Genomic DNA, 14,400 nt, shown 5'->3' on the forward strand with positions numbered 1-14,400 from the left:
ATTCTGAGATAAGCCCTCTCTTTCTCTGAGATTGGCACATACTAAGCATGCATTCTGTTCTGCTCCTGAGCTACACCACCAGCACAAACTACTATGTATCTATCAAGGTCTGTACTAGACATCCATTCCTCACTTTCAAGGAAATCAGTTAGGTGGGGAAAGCTGAACAAGCAATTTAAACACAGCATGATAAGTGTTTGGAGATCTATGCTAGAGGTCAGAGGAAGATAAATATTTGGTGATGATGATGATGATGATGATGATGATAACAACAACAACAACAATAATAAACCCAAGTAGATGACTTGGAAGTCAGAGATGGATATGAGTGATTCTCACACTGGATATTCAGATGTTCAATGGCATTTTTATCCAAACTTACCCCAATTGGCTATATGCCTTGTATACATTAATGGTATCATTTCCTCCATTCCCTTTTGCTCTGTGCTCTGTAGGCTTAAAGGGAGTCACCAATTAGTCTGAATTAAGGACTCTCTGCCCAGACCATGTGATTAGTTCCCCAGGCCCTTGAGAAAATTTCTTAAGTTTGTGTCTTGGCTTGATCCCAGCCCTGCAAAACAGCCCAGCCCCAGACAAACACCCTGTTGAGCATCACCTGCCAACCTGATCTTCTGCTGGTTTTTAAAAACTCACTCTTGTGTCTTTCTCTTCCCATTCCTTTCCAGGGATTTGACGGAACAAACTGCACCCGGACACTATTGAGATTGTGACACAGGCCAGTACACTTCAGGAAATTCAAACTGACAGAATCTCCTGCCTTCTGCTATTGCAAAAGTGGCTTAGTGGAGCAAGACGCCAGCTCAGAGCCATGGGCTGCAGCTCGAGGTTCCTGACCCTCTCTGCAGAGATGGGAGTGCCTGGAGGGCTGAGGGCTTTGGCAGGGCTGAGGTAAACACTCAGGTTGAGGCATTTTTCATCTGTTTAACCAGATCTCATTATATTGTCAAACAAGACTGCCATGCTCATAAGAAACAGCCATGGTATTCCTGTTGAGAGTTGGGGTGAGAGGTAAGAATGTGTGTGTGTGTTTTTTTCCATTGAGGTAAATTTCCTTAATACTGGGATGCTAGGCATTGAGACACAAGTGGGAGGCAGGGGTGGTAAGCTCATGGAGGCTTTGAAGAAAGCTAATTGCTCTTTCTATAATGCTGCCCTGTGTGTGATGGGGAGAAAAGAGGGATTTAAAATAATATCACCCACATCCTGTGCAGAAGACTCCTCTAGGTGGCTACAGAACTTATTCCTAATTCTATACTCTTTGTTACTCTTTCACTTTCTTTCTCTTGACTGCAAAAATGTCATTTTATTGCTTTTGATCCTCCCCCTTTCCTTCTCTCTTTCAAGTACTGGGGACTGAACCCGGGGATGCTCTATCACTCTGCCACATTCCCAGCACTTTTTATTTTGAGACAGGGTCTCCCTGAGTTGCCAAGGCTGAACTCCAGCTTGCCATCCTCCTGACTCAGCCTCTGGAGCAGCTGAGTGTGTGCCACCATGCCCAGCTATTGTTTTCAAAATAACTATTCCTATCTTTTCTAGGTTGAGTTGAGTTTGGCATTAGTTGCTTTGTTCTGAGGAAACTCAAAATCTAGGTAAATTACCAGGCCACCCAGGCATAATTGAAATTGTATAGGAATGGTGGTGAGCTATGTAAAAATCCTTGTAGATAGTCCCATAAAAGGGTCTAACTGAAAAAGAACATACACATTTTACTAAATCCAAAGCAACTGTCTGGTCAATGAATTTTTTTTTTAAAACCTATTTACTTCTATCTTAATCTTATTTTACATTTGAGTCCATTTCTCACATCTTATTTTAATTCTAAAACTTTATGGTGTAGCTGTAATTTTTAAAAAGTTATTTGTTTTAAAAAAAATATTTATTGAGTTGCTGCCTTGTAAGGGTGTCTATGCCATGCTCACTTTCCACATTTGCAATGACAAATTTTCATCTCCTCTGCTCCCCTAGAGGCTTCATCACCCCTACTTCAATCCTGTCTGAGGGATGTGCTTGTGTCCTATTGGACTGAGAAAATGAAAGCCACCACATAGAAGTACCTTTAACTTCTTGCCGTCAAATTGGCCAATCTATCTTATATCTGTCTCCATATTATCCTTCTTCTTTCTTATGACCACGGAGCAAGGGCTCCTAGATAGCAATTTTATGGAGCAAAGAACATGCAGAATAACTGGGAAACTGTCTTATATTTGGCCAAAGCCAGTGGCAAAATTTGAACTTAAGTCTCCTGATGTTTTTTATCCTAATGTCATTTTCACTGCATCATAGTGCCTTTCAATTTTTATCTAGGTAAGCAATATTTTATTTAGAATGTTAATGGCAGACATTCCTGTCCAGAATCTGTGTTCCCTGTACCCATTTTCAACAGCCTGGAACCTCTATGAAGTAATCTACCTGGTCCTAGGGAAGCTGACTGCCCTGTCAGCTCTTACTGTGGGGGATTGACCTAGTGGTATCAGCCAGTTACAGTGATTGGTTCAGAAGTGGGCCTGTGTCCTAAGCTGGCCCAATCAGAGTAGGCATAGGTTCTTTGCTCCAATCAGAGTGGGCCTGTATTCTTTTCTCCTTCTGTAAGGTGTGGTATAAGGATGGGAAGTCTGGAAGTACTGAAGCCATTTTGCCATTATGAGGGAAGTCAATCTGAATTTGCAAACACAGAAATTGACTGAATATAAAAGAGTAAAAAAAATTTTCAGGAATAAAGGAAATTTTTAGGATGACTATTAAATCTTAACAGCCTTCTTGGTGTTAAATATAGTTCTATTATTGTTTAAGCTACTTTGAATTTTTTCTGTACCCTGTAACAAAGAATAATTGACATAACTTTTTTTCTGATTGAAAAATTCAAATATTTTCTTATAATTAACAGAAAATTTTGAAATATCTAAAGAAGAAAATGAAAATCATTCATGATTCTACTACCTAGAATAACTACTATTAATACTTTTGAGATCCATATTCAGTTTTTCTTGAGGAAGAGGTAAAAATTAAGATTTTTAATCAAAGCTTTATTTTTACTATTTTATTATATTAAATTTTATATGTCCTTTGAAACAATTGAGAAATCCTTTATAAATGACATCATGTTTTAACCATTTGAATATATTTATTTTCAAAGCTGCTATGATTCAGCTTAATGTTCAATTTTATGTTTTAATTTATCGTAGTTTCATTTTTTATCTCTTGTGCCATATAAAATAGTTTTAAAGTTTAGTTATCAAACATTTATTGAGTATTTGTAAGTCATAAGGTATAGGGATGATGGGTCCTGGCCCTTTTAGGGCTTATGATCTGGAAAGGCAGACATTTAGAAATCCATAAATGTGAATGCAGTATTACAAAATAATGCTTATTTCAAAGGACAGACAATGTGCATAAGGTTAGGACAGTGTAGAGTTGCATCTCTGCCTGTGGGCAGATGGGATGGAGGGGTGTAAGGTGAAGAAGTGATGCTTGAGTGGACAGGCAGAGAGGAAGCATTAGCTGGGATGAGGGAGGGGCATAGGATAGGGAGATGCTTCTCTGCAGAGAGCAAGGAATGGGGAAGGCTGTGATCAAGAGGTAGCTCCACACATCTGAGGACTGGCAAGCTCACTGTGGTGTTGAAAAGTAGAGAGGCAGGAGAGATGGTGGTGGGGCTGGAGGGAACAGAACTAGAACAGGAGAGACTTTAGAGACCACACTAAGAACTTTGGGAACTTGAGAAAAATGAGAAGGCATCCAAGAACTTTGGTCTGGGGGTGGGTGGGCAGAAGTCATAGGTCTGGTTTGCCAGGTGCACTTGAGACGAGGCTGGTGGGAGGACAGAGGGTCTGCCACAGCCTGGCTTTGGTTAGTGATAGTGGAGGTGAGGGAGTGGAGAAGAAGGAGATGTTGAAGACACACTGTGAACACGACTCAGCATTGGACAGGCTAAGGAGAGAAAATGAGAAAGAGAGAGAGAGAGAGAGAGAGAGAGAGAGAGAGAGAGGGAGGGAGAGAGAAAGGGAGGGAGGGAGAGAGAAAGGGAGGGAGAGGGAGAGAGAGAGGGAGAGGGAGAGAGAGAGAAAGGGAGGGAGAAAGAAAGGGAGGGAGAGGGAGAGAGAGAGGGAGAGAGAAAGAAAGGGAGGGAGGGAGAGAGAAAGGGAGGGAGAGAGAGAGAGAGGGAGAGGGAGAGAGAAAGGGGGGGGGAGAGAGAGAGGTGTCAAGAGGCACCTTTTGGTCTGACTCTGTGTCTATGAATGCATAGTGGCACATTGAGGGTGGGGATCAGGAGTACAGGGTGGGGCTGGGGAGCCCCAGGTGCCAGGAGGATGTTATAAGGACATGGACTATGTGGCTTGTAGCTCCCAGAAAAGGTCGAAACACATTTGGAAATCATGAAAGACCAGATGAGAGTGCAGTATAGCATGAGGAAGATCATCCTTCAAGAAGAAGACTTAATGTGAGTTTCCCATTCACAAGAGACCTAAGCCCTGGTCTTCAAGAGAATCAACCTTCAAAAGCAGGGTAGGGAGGACTCTCCTAATACTGTAGAGGAGGAGCAGAGAAGTAAGAGAAAAAGCCAAACAGTGCTGTCACAGTATCCAAATAGAGTGTGTCGAGAAAAGAAAGGTCATAATAAATATTATGCTCCATTGGGGCCAACTTAGGTAAAGAGGAAAAATGTCTGTTGGCTTTTGTGGCATGTGTGAACTTTCAGTCTAGCCAGAATGATTTCATAAACATGATGGGGCAGAAGCTTAATGGGGGGTTGGAAGAAAAGAGGATGAAGTCTTTCATGAAAAGCTTCTATGAATTTTACTGAGAGAGGGAGCAGGGAGTTAGGGCTAACAGTGGCTCTCAACTTTGTATACAAGAATTATGTGAAGTGCCTTGAAACCATTCCCATGCCAAGGCCATTCTCCAGACCAATGAGATCAGAGTCTCTCAGACTTGGATTCAAGCACTGAGTTATTTTATAAAGCTCCCAGGAGATTCTGACATGTAACCAAGACTGAAAATCACCAAGTTAGGAGGAGATGTGGGGCTGAAAGTATATACAAATATAGTTGTGCCTTTGCATCTTGGGGTGGGGGTGGATGGTCCTTATGGATACCAAGACCTGCAGATGCTAAAGTCCCTTATATAAAATGACCCAGTGTTTTATTATAAGCTACAAACATTCTGCTGCATACTTTAAGTCATCTCTGGATTACTTATAATGCCTAATGCAATGTAAATGTTGTATAAGTAGGTGTTATATTATACTTCTTAGAGAATAATGACAAGGAACAAAGGTCTGTACATTTTCAGTACAAATGAGATTTTTTTAAATAATATTTTCATTCTGTGGTTGATTGAATCTGCAGATGTGGAAGTCAAGGATGCTTGGGGCTGATGTATATTTTAAGGACTGGAGAGGTTTGAACAAGCTGAATTGATGTCAGGAGGGATCTAGATGAAAGGGTAGAGAAGGAATGGTAGATTTTGTGAAGTTCTGAGAAGACAGAATTCAAAACTTCAGTGGAGAGAGAGACTTCAGAGAGGTGTGGTTTGAAAGGAAACCCTTTGCCTTTAATTGCGTATTAAGGAACCTTGACATTTTTTTGAAAACATTATTTAAACCTACATTTCTTAATTACCAAAATGAAGAATCAAGTTGCTACTTGAAGCATTTTCTGTAGAAATGCACTTAAACCATTTTATTTTCCCTATGAGATTTTAATCCAGCTGATGGTTGTAAAATACTTATTTTTTACATGCTGGATGATCTGTTTTAAAACCACTCTGACATTTGCAGTTAACTTTGGAACCATGGTTTAAAAGGTTATTCAGGTGTAATGCTGCATGGAACTCTTCTCAGTACTGCCTGCCAGAATGATGTCACCGTGCCAACCCCATCCATGAGTCATAAGTTCCTCCATCATTTGGTGTGGGTGTTCGAAAAGAGTTTCGTGGCATCTGTTTTATGAATGCTTGCATGGTCAAGAACGTTTTCTTATTGCCTTCACATGTGAAAGGCAGCATGGATAAACATGTAATTGCTTTACTTCAACCTGCTCCATAAGCACCTGTAAGTCTTAGTTTCTCCACCATAGAGGTCAAGATCTTCATATCTCAGATTCATCGATTGTTCTCCCTATTATCCCTATAAGATATCCACCACATAGGATTTCCATTATGAGGGGTTTTGTTGCTGAGTGTTCCTGGGGCATGGTGAACATTTTTAGTCTCAAAGACATTTTTCCCCCTCTTCAAATAAGTGTTCTAATCATAATTTTGGTTTTAGTAGCTTTGGTTTATTCCTTAGGAACATCTTGCTTAGACAAAACCTTCAGTCTTAGTCCTCTGAGTTTAGCATTTTTTTGTTTTCATTGGCACCCTTGTTATTCTGGAAGAGCTTTTTAAATTCATTCTCTAATTACAGATAGGCTTTTCTGCACTTTCAATTCTACTTGATCCTGCCTTCCATGTTATTTGGCCATTACAGTTTTTCCTTCCCTTGTAATCACCCATTATTTTACTCATCTCCTTTTCGTCTTCTTGTATTTTCTCTCTCTCCAGCTACCCTTTCTTCCCGATCTTCCTCTTTCCTTTCCTTTCTCCATCTTTTCATCTCTCCCTTCCTTTCTTCCTCCCTCCATTCCTCCCTTCCCTTTTTTCCATTCATCCTTCCTCCTCTCTCTCTCTCTATTTATTTATTTATTTGGTTTGAACCCAGGGGTGCCCAACCACTGAGCCATATTCCCAGCCCTTTTTATATATTTTATTATAGACAGGGTCTCTCTGAGTTGCTAAGTGCCTTGCTAAGTTGCTGAGATTGGCTTTGAACTTGCGATCCTCCTGTCTCAGCCTCCCAAGCTACTGGGATTACAGGTGTGCACCACCATGCCGGGCCATCCATCCTTCTCTAGGTTATATCATATCTCATTCTCTCCCTAGGCTTGTTGTGGCTATTTCAAGGGGAGCACATCTTCTGTCATTCTATTGAATCTACCATTTAGAGCTGTGATAATTCCCAGAAACTTTAAGATGATGTCCATTTCTTTTATTCTCTAACTTTTTTTCAGAAGATTCATGACTTAACAAATGATGGCCAATATATACAGTGTGTGGATTGCCTGTGCCTATTCTCCGCACTCTTGGGCATGGGTTGAATCCCCTTTCTATTTCATCAGGTATATATCAGGTTCATTTACATTAGGGGCTGAACTATATTCCAGGGTCTAGCAATTCTTCATCTAGTTTGGTCTGCTGGCATGAGAGTACATCTTTATGCTTGTCTTTGGTGTTTATGACTCCTGGGAGGCAGTGTGCCCTTCTCTCCAGCTTCATTCTTGGATTTTTCAAGTGGCACACCTGGGGATGAAACTGCCTAAGCTACAGAGGGATAGCTGAGTGGAACCAGCCTTGCATCCCTGAAGCAGGGCAGAGGGGGAGCTGAGAGCAAGCTTGCTCTGTTCTCTATACCGTGGACTATTTCTGTCATTCAAATTCTACCAGATTAATCAGTGGGAAGTCTTTTCACATTCTGCCAGTACTCCTACATTGTTGGCCTTGTGAATTTTTATCTTGAATGTTAATAAAATGGCAGTCAGAGTCTGAAGAGCTAAAATTGAAGCCAGTTACCATTTCTTGCTTTTATTTAAAAAATTTGGGTGGTAGTACCTTAGAAGTAAATCTTTTTATTTTATTTTATTTTATTTTTAAATTTTTTTTTATTGTTGGTTGTTCAAAACATTACATAGTTCTTGACATATCATATTTCACACTTTGATTCAAGTGGGTTATGAACTCCCATTTTTACCCCGTATACAGATTGCAGAATCACATCAGTTACACATCCATTGATTTACATATTGCCATACTAGTGTCTGTTGTATTCTGCTGCCTTTCCTATCCTCTACTATCCCCCTTCCCCTCCCCTTCCCTCCCCTCTTCTCTCTCTACCCCATCTACTGTCATTCATTTCTCCCCCTTGTATTATTTTCCCCTTTCCCCCCACTTCCTCTTGTATGTACTTTTGTATAACTCTGAGGGTCTCCTTCCATTTCCATGCAATTTCCCTTCTCTCTCCCTTTCCCTCCCACCTCTCATCCCAGTTTAATGTTAATCTTCTTCTCATGCTCTTCGTCCCTACTCTGTTCTTAGTTACTCTCCTTATATCAAAGAAGACATTTGGCATTTGTTTTTTAGGGATTGGCTAGCTTCACTTAGCATAATCTGCTCTAATGCCATCCATTTCCCTGCAAATTCTATGATTTTGTCATTTTTTAATGCAGAGTAATACTCCATTGTGTATAAATGCCACATTTTTTTTATCCATTCATCTATTGAAGGGCATCTAAGTTGGTTCCACAGTCTTGCTATTGTGAAATGTGCTGCTATGAACATCGATGTAGCAGTGTCCCTGTAGCATGCTCTTTTTAGGTCTTTAGGGAATAGACCTAGAAGGGGAATAGCTGGGTCAAATGGTGGTTCCATTCCCAGCTTTCCAAGAAATCTCCATACTGCTTTCCAAATTGGCTGCACCAATTTGCAGTCCCACCAGCAGTGTACAAGTGTACCCTTTTCCCCACATCCTCGCCAGCACTTGTTGTTGTTTGACTTCATAATGACTGCCAATCTAACTGGAGTCAGATGGTATCTTAGGGTGGTTTTGGTTTGCATTTCTCTGACTGCTAGAGATGGTGAGCATTTTTTCATGTACTTGTTGATTGATTGTATGTCCTCCTCTGAGAAGTGTGTGTTCAGGTCCTTGGCCCATTTGTTGATTGGGTTATTTGTTATCTTATTGTCTAATTTTTTGAGTTCTTTGTATACTCTAGATATTAGGGCTCTATCTGAAGTGTGAGGAGTAAAGATTTGTTCCCAGGATGTAGGCTCCCTATTTACTTCTCTTATTGTTTCTTTTGCTGAGAAAAAAACTTTTTAGTTTGAGTAAGTCCCATTTGTTGATTCTAGTTATTAACTTTTGTGCTATGGGTGTCCTATTGAGGAATTTGGAGCCCAACCCCACAGTATGCAGATCGTAGCCAACTTTTTCTTCTATCAGACGCCGTGTCTCTGATTTGATATCAAGCTCCTTGATCCATTTTGAATTAACTTTTGTGCATGGTGAGAGAAAGGGATTCAGTTTCATTTTGTTGCATATGGATTTCCAGTTTTCCCAGCACCATTTGTTGAAGATGCTATCCTTCCTCCATTGCATGCTTTTAGCCCCTTTATCAAATATAAGATAGTTGTAGTTTTGTGGATTGGTTTCTGTGTCCTCTATTCTGTACCATTGGTCCACCCGCCTGTTTTGGTACCAGTACCATGCTGTTTTTGTTACTATTGCTGTGTTGCCCTGTGACATAATATATGATCCTTCCTCCATTGCATGCTTTTAGCCCCTTTATCAAATATAAGATAGTTGTAGTTTTGTGGATTGGTTTCTGTGTCCTCTATTCTGTACCATTGGTCCACCCGCCTGTTTTGGTACCAGTACCATGCTATTTTTGTTACTATTGTTCTGTAGTATAGTTTGAAGTCTGGTATCGCTATACCGCCTGATTCACACTTCCTGCTTAGCATTGTTTTTGCTATTCTGGGTCTTTTATTTTTCCATATGAATTTCATGATTGCTTTCTCTATTTCTACAAGAAATGCCATTGGGATTTTGATTGGGATTGCATTAAACCTATAGAGAACTTTTGGCAATATCGCCATTTTGATGATGTTAGTTCTGCCTATCCATGAACAGGGTATATTTTTCCATCTTCTAAGATCTTCTTCTATTTCTCTCTTTAGGGTTCTGTAGTTTTCATTGTATAAGTCTTTCACCTCTTTTGTTAGGTTGATTCCCAAGCATTTTATTTTTTTTTTTGAGGATATTGTGAATGGAGTGGTTGTCCTCATTTCCATTTCAGAGGATTTGTCGCTGATATACAGGAATGCCTTTGATTTATGTGTGTTGATTTTATAGCCTGCCACTTTGCTGAATTCATTTATTAGCTCTAATAGTTTCTTTGTAGACCCTTTTGGGTCTGCTAGGTATAGAATCATGTCAACTGCAAATAGTGATAATTTAAGTTCTTCTTTTCCTATTTTTGTGCCTTTAATTTCTTTCGTCTGTCTAATTGCTCTGGCCAGTGTTTCGAGAACTATGTTGAACAGAAGTGGTGAAAGAGGGCATCCCTGTCTTGTTCCAGATTTTAGAGGGAATGCCTTCAGTTTTTCTCCATTCAGAATGATGCTAGCCTGAGGCTTAGCATAGATTGCTTTTACAATATTGAGGTATGTTCCTGTTATCCCTAGTTTTTCTAGAGTTTTGAACATAAAGGGATGCTGTACTTTGTCGAATGCTTTTTCCGCATCTATCGAGATGATCATGTGGTTCTTATTTTTAAGTCTATTGATGTGGTGAATAACATTTATTGATTTCCGTATATTGAACCAGCCTTGCATCCCAGGGATGAATCCTACTTGATCATGGTGCACAATTTTTTTGATATGTTTTTGTATCCGATTCGCCAGAATTTTATTGAGGATTTTTGCATCTAGGTTCATTAGAGATATTGGTCTGTAGTTTTCTTTCTTTGAAGTGTCTTTGTCTGGTTTAGGAATCAGGGTGATTTTGGCCTCGTAGAATGAATTTGGAAGTTCTCCCTCTTTTTCTATTTCCTGAAGTAGCTTGAAAAGTATTGGTATCAGTTCCTCTTTAAAGGTTTTGTAAAACTCTGCTGTATACCCATGTGGTCCTGGGCTTTTCTTAGTTGGTAGTCTTTTGATGTTTTCTTCTATTTCCTCAATTGATATTGGTCTGTTTAGGTTGTCTATATCCTCCTGACTCAATCTGGGCAAATCATATGACTTAAGAAATTTATCGATGCCTTCACTATCTTCTAATTTATTGGAGTATAAGGATTCAAAATAATTTCTAATTATCTTCTGTATTTCTGAAGTGTCTGTTGTGATATTGCCTTTTTCATCCCGTATGCTAGTAGTTTGAGTTATCTCTCTTCTTCTCTTCGTTAGCATCGATAAGGGTCTGTCGATTTTATTTATTTTTTCAAAGAACCAACTTTTAGTTTTGTCAATTTTTTCAATTGTTTCTTTTGTTTCGATTTCATTAATTTCAGTTCTGATTTTAATTATTTCTTGCCTTCTACTTCTTTTGCTGTTGTTTTGCTCTTCTTTTTCTAGGATTTTGAGATGAAGTATGAGATCATTTATTTGTTGTTTTTTTCTTTTTTTAAGGAATGAACTCCAAGCAATGAATTTTCCTCTTAGAACTGCTTTCAATGTGTCCATAGATTCCGATATGTTGTGTCTGTATTTTCATTTATCTCTAAGAATTTTTTAATTTCCTCCTTGATGTCTTCTATAACCCATTGATCATTCAGTAACCTATTGTTCATTCTCCAAGTGATGCATGATTTTTCCTTCCTTCTTTTATCATTGATTTTCAGTTTCATTCCATTATGATCAGATAAGATGCATGGTATTATCTCTACTCCTTTATATTGTCTAAGAGTTGCCCTGTGACATAATATATGATCTATTTTTGAGAAGGATCCATGTGCTGCTGAGAAAAAAGTGTAACTGCTTGATGTTGGGTAGTATATTCTATATATGTCAATTAAGTCTAGGTTATTAATTGTGTTATTGAGTTCTATAGTTTCCTTATTCAACTTTTGTTTGGAAGATCTGTCCAGTGGTGAGAGAGGTGTGTTGAAGTCTCCCATGATTATGGTGTGGTGGTCTATTAGACTCTTGAATTTGAGAAGAGTTTGTTTGATGAACATAGCTGCACCATTGTTTGGGGCATATATGTTTATGATTGTTATGTATTGTTGGTGTATGGTTCCCTTAAGCAGTATGTAGTGTCCCTCTTTATCCCTTTTGATTAACTTTGGCTTGAAATCTATTTTATTTGATATGAGTATGGACACTCTTGCTTGTTTCTGAAGTCCATATGAGTGATATGGTTTTTCCCAACCTTTCACCTTCAGCCTATGTATGTCTTTTCCTATCAAATGCATCTCCTGTAGGCAGCACATTGTTGGGTCTTGTTTTGTGATCCATTCTACTAGCCTGTGTCTCTTAATTGGTGAGTTTAAGCCATTAACATTTAGGGTTATTATTGAAATATGGGTTGTTCTTCCAGCCATATTTGTTTATTTCTGTTACTAAACATGGTTTGTTTTCCTCTTTGATTATTTTTCCCCCCTTTAGTGTCCTACCTCCCACTGTTGGTTTTCATTGTTATTTTCCATTTCCTCTTCCTGTAATGTTTTGCCGAGGATGTTTTGAAGAGATGGTTTTCTAGCTGCAAATTCTTTTAACTTTTGTTTATCGTGGAAGGTTTTAATTTCATCTTCCATCCTGAAGCTTAATTTCGCTGGATACACAATTCTTGGTTGGAACCCATTTTCTTTCAGTGTTTGAAATATGTTATTCCAGGCTCTTCTAGCTTTCAGAGTCTGTGTTGAAAGATGAGCTGTTATCTTGATTGGCTTACCCCTAAATGTAATCTGCTTCCTTTCTCTTGTAGCTTTTAAAATTCTCTCCTTATTCTGTATGTTGGGCATCTTCAGTATAATGTGTCTAGGTGTGGGTCTCTTATGATTTTGCACATTCAGCGTCCTGTAGGCTTCTAGGATTTGGGATTCTGTCTCATTCTTCAAGTCTGGGAAGTTTTCTCGTATTATTTCATTGAATAGATTGCTCATTCCTTTGGTTTGAACCTCTATCCCTTCCTGTATCCCAATGACTCTTAAGTTTGGTCTCTTTATGTTATCCCATATCTCTTGGATGTTCTGCTCATGGTTTCTTAACAGTCTTGCTGAGCTGTCTATGTTCTTTTCAAGTTGAAATACTTTGTCTTCATTGTCTGATGTTCTATCTTCTAAGTGTTCTACTCTGCTGGTAGTATTCTCAATTGAGTTTTTAAGTTGGTTTATTGCTTCCTGCATTTCTAGGATTTCTGTTTGTTTGTTTTTTATAACCTCTATCTCCCTGTATAGTTGATCTTTTGCTTCTTGGATTTGTTTATGTAATTCATTGTTGAAGTGATCTTTCATTGTCTGATTTTGCTGTCTGATGTCTTCCTTGAGACTCCAGATCATCTGAAGCATGTATATCCTGAATTCTTTATCTGACATTCCATCTGCTACAGATATTACCTCTTCTAACGTTGAGTTGACCTGCATTGCTTGTGGTCCTTTCTTTCCTTGTCTCTTCATACTGTTCGCATTTCTTTCTGCTTGGTGAAACTGTTGTGTTTTTGAAAAATTTTCCCCCTATATATTTATATTGCTCTTGTATAGTTGCAAAGTCTCCCTCGCAGGCGCGGGCGGCGGCTCTGCCCCTCCTCCAATTGGGGCAATGTGCCTACCACGCCGGCAGGCCGCTGGGCCTGTTCTGCCGGTTGGTAGCAGGTCCACCTGCCTTGCAGGCGCGGGCGGCGGCTCTGCCCCTCTTCAGGCCGCTGGGCCTGTTCTGCCAGTGGGTCGCAGGTCCACCTACCTTGCAGGCGGGGGGGGGGGCGGTTCTACCCTTCCGCAGGCCGCTGTGCCTGTTCTGTCTGTCGGTTGCAGGTCTGGCCTGTTCTGTTGGTGGTCGCAGGTCCGCCTACCTTGCAGGCGCGGGGGGCGGCTCTGCCCCTCCGCGGGCCGCTGGGCCTGTTCTGTGGGTGGTCACAGTTCCGCCTACCTTGCAGGCGCGGGGGGAGGAGGCGGCTCTGCCCCTCAGCAGGCCGCTGGGCCTGTTCTGTGGGTGATCACAGTTCCGCCTACCTTGCAGGCGCAGGGGGAGGGGGCGGCTCTGCCCCTCAGCAGGCCGCTGGGCCTGTTCTGTGGGTGGTCACAGTTCCGCCTACCTTGCAGGTGCGGGGCGAGGGGGCGGCTCTGCCCCTCAGCAGGCCACTGCGCCTGTTCTGCCCAGAAGTAAATCTTAATTAAAATGAAAGATTTTGGCAAAGATGAGGAAATGGCAAGAGTCATCCTACTGAGAGTTATCCCCCTACCCCCAGCAGCACTGGGACTGGGGATTGAACCTGGAGCCTCGTGCAGGATAGGAGAGCAGTGTACTCCTGAGCTATATCCCAAGCCCAGGAGAGATAGCCATCCTACTGATGTGCAGGAGGTGGTTTGTGGGTGGACATGAACCCCTGTCTAGGAAGTGAACATTTATTTTTGCAGCACTCAGAAGGGCTCTTAAAATTCAGGACTTTCTCCCACCTTTAGATTGCATAGTCTCTCCTCCTTTGGAGCATTCTGGGATTCCCTATGTCTCCTAGAACTGTCCCATTCCTTCTAGAAGGGTGTTTAAATTTTTTAAAAATTAGTGTTCCAAAGTCCGTGTGAAATTGTAACATAATAAGAAATAAATGTTTGAGCTTCATCCCTAGTTCCT

General features: G+C 40.5%; 1 long non-coding RNA gene across 1 annotated transcript in view; it reads left to right on the forward strand.

The window, feature by feature from the left end:
• The window catches only part of LOC124085131 (uncharacterized), a 53,235-nt gene that overhangs the window by 10,771 nt on the left and 28,064 nt on the right, over positions 1-14,400 (forward strand). The window contains exon 5 of the long non-coding RNA XR_009225756.1: positions 687-909. This is a non-coding gene — a long non-coding RNA (uncharacterized LOC124085131). The remainder of the gene's footprint in view (positions 1-686; positions 910-14,400) is intronic.

The sequence above is a fragment of the Marmota monax genome, unplaced genomic scaffold (assembly GCF_021218885.2).
Source record: "Marmota monax isolate L192 unplaced genomic scaffold, Marmota_monax_Labrador192_F-V1.1 WCK01_AAM20220418_F8-fsc00062, whole genome shotgun sequence".
In the NCBI taxonomy this organism is placed as follows: Eukaryota; Metazoa; Chordata; class Mammalia; order Rodentia; family Sciuridae; genus Marmota; species Marmota monax.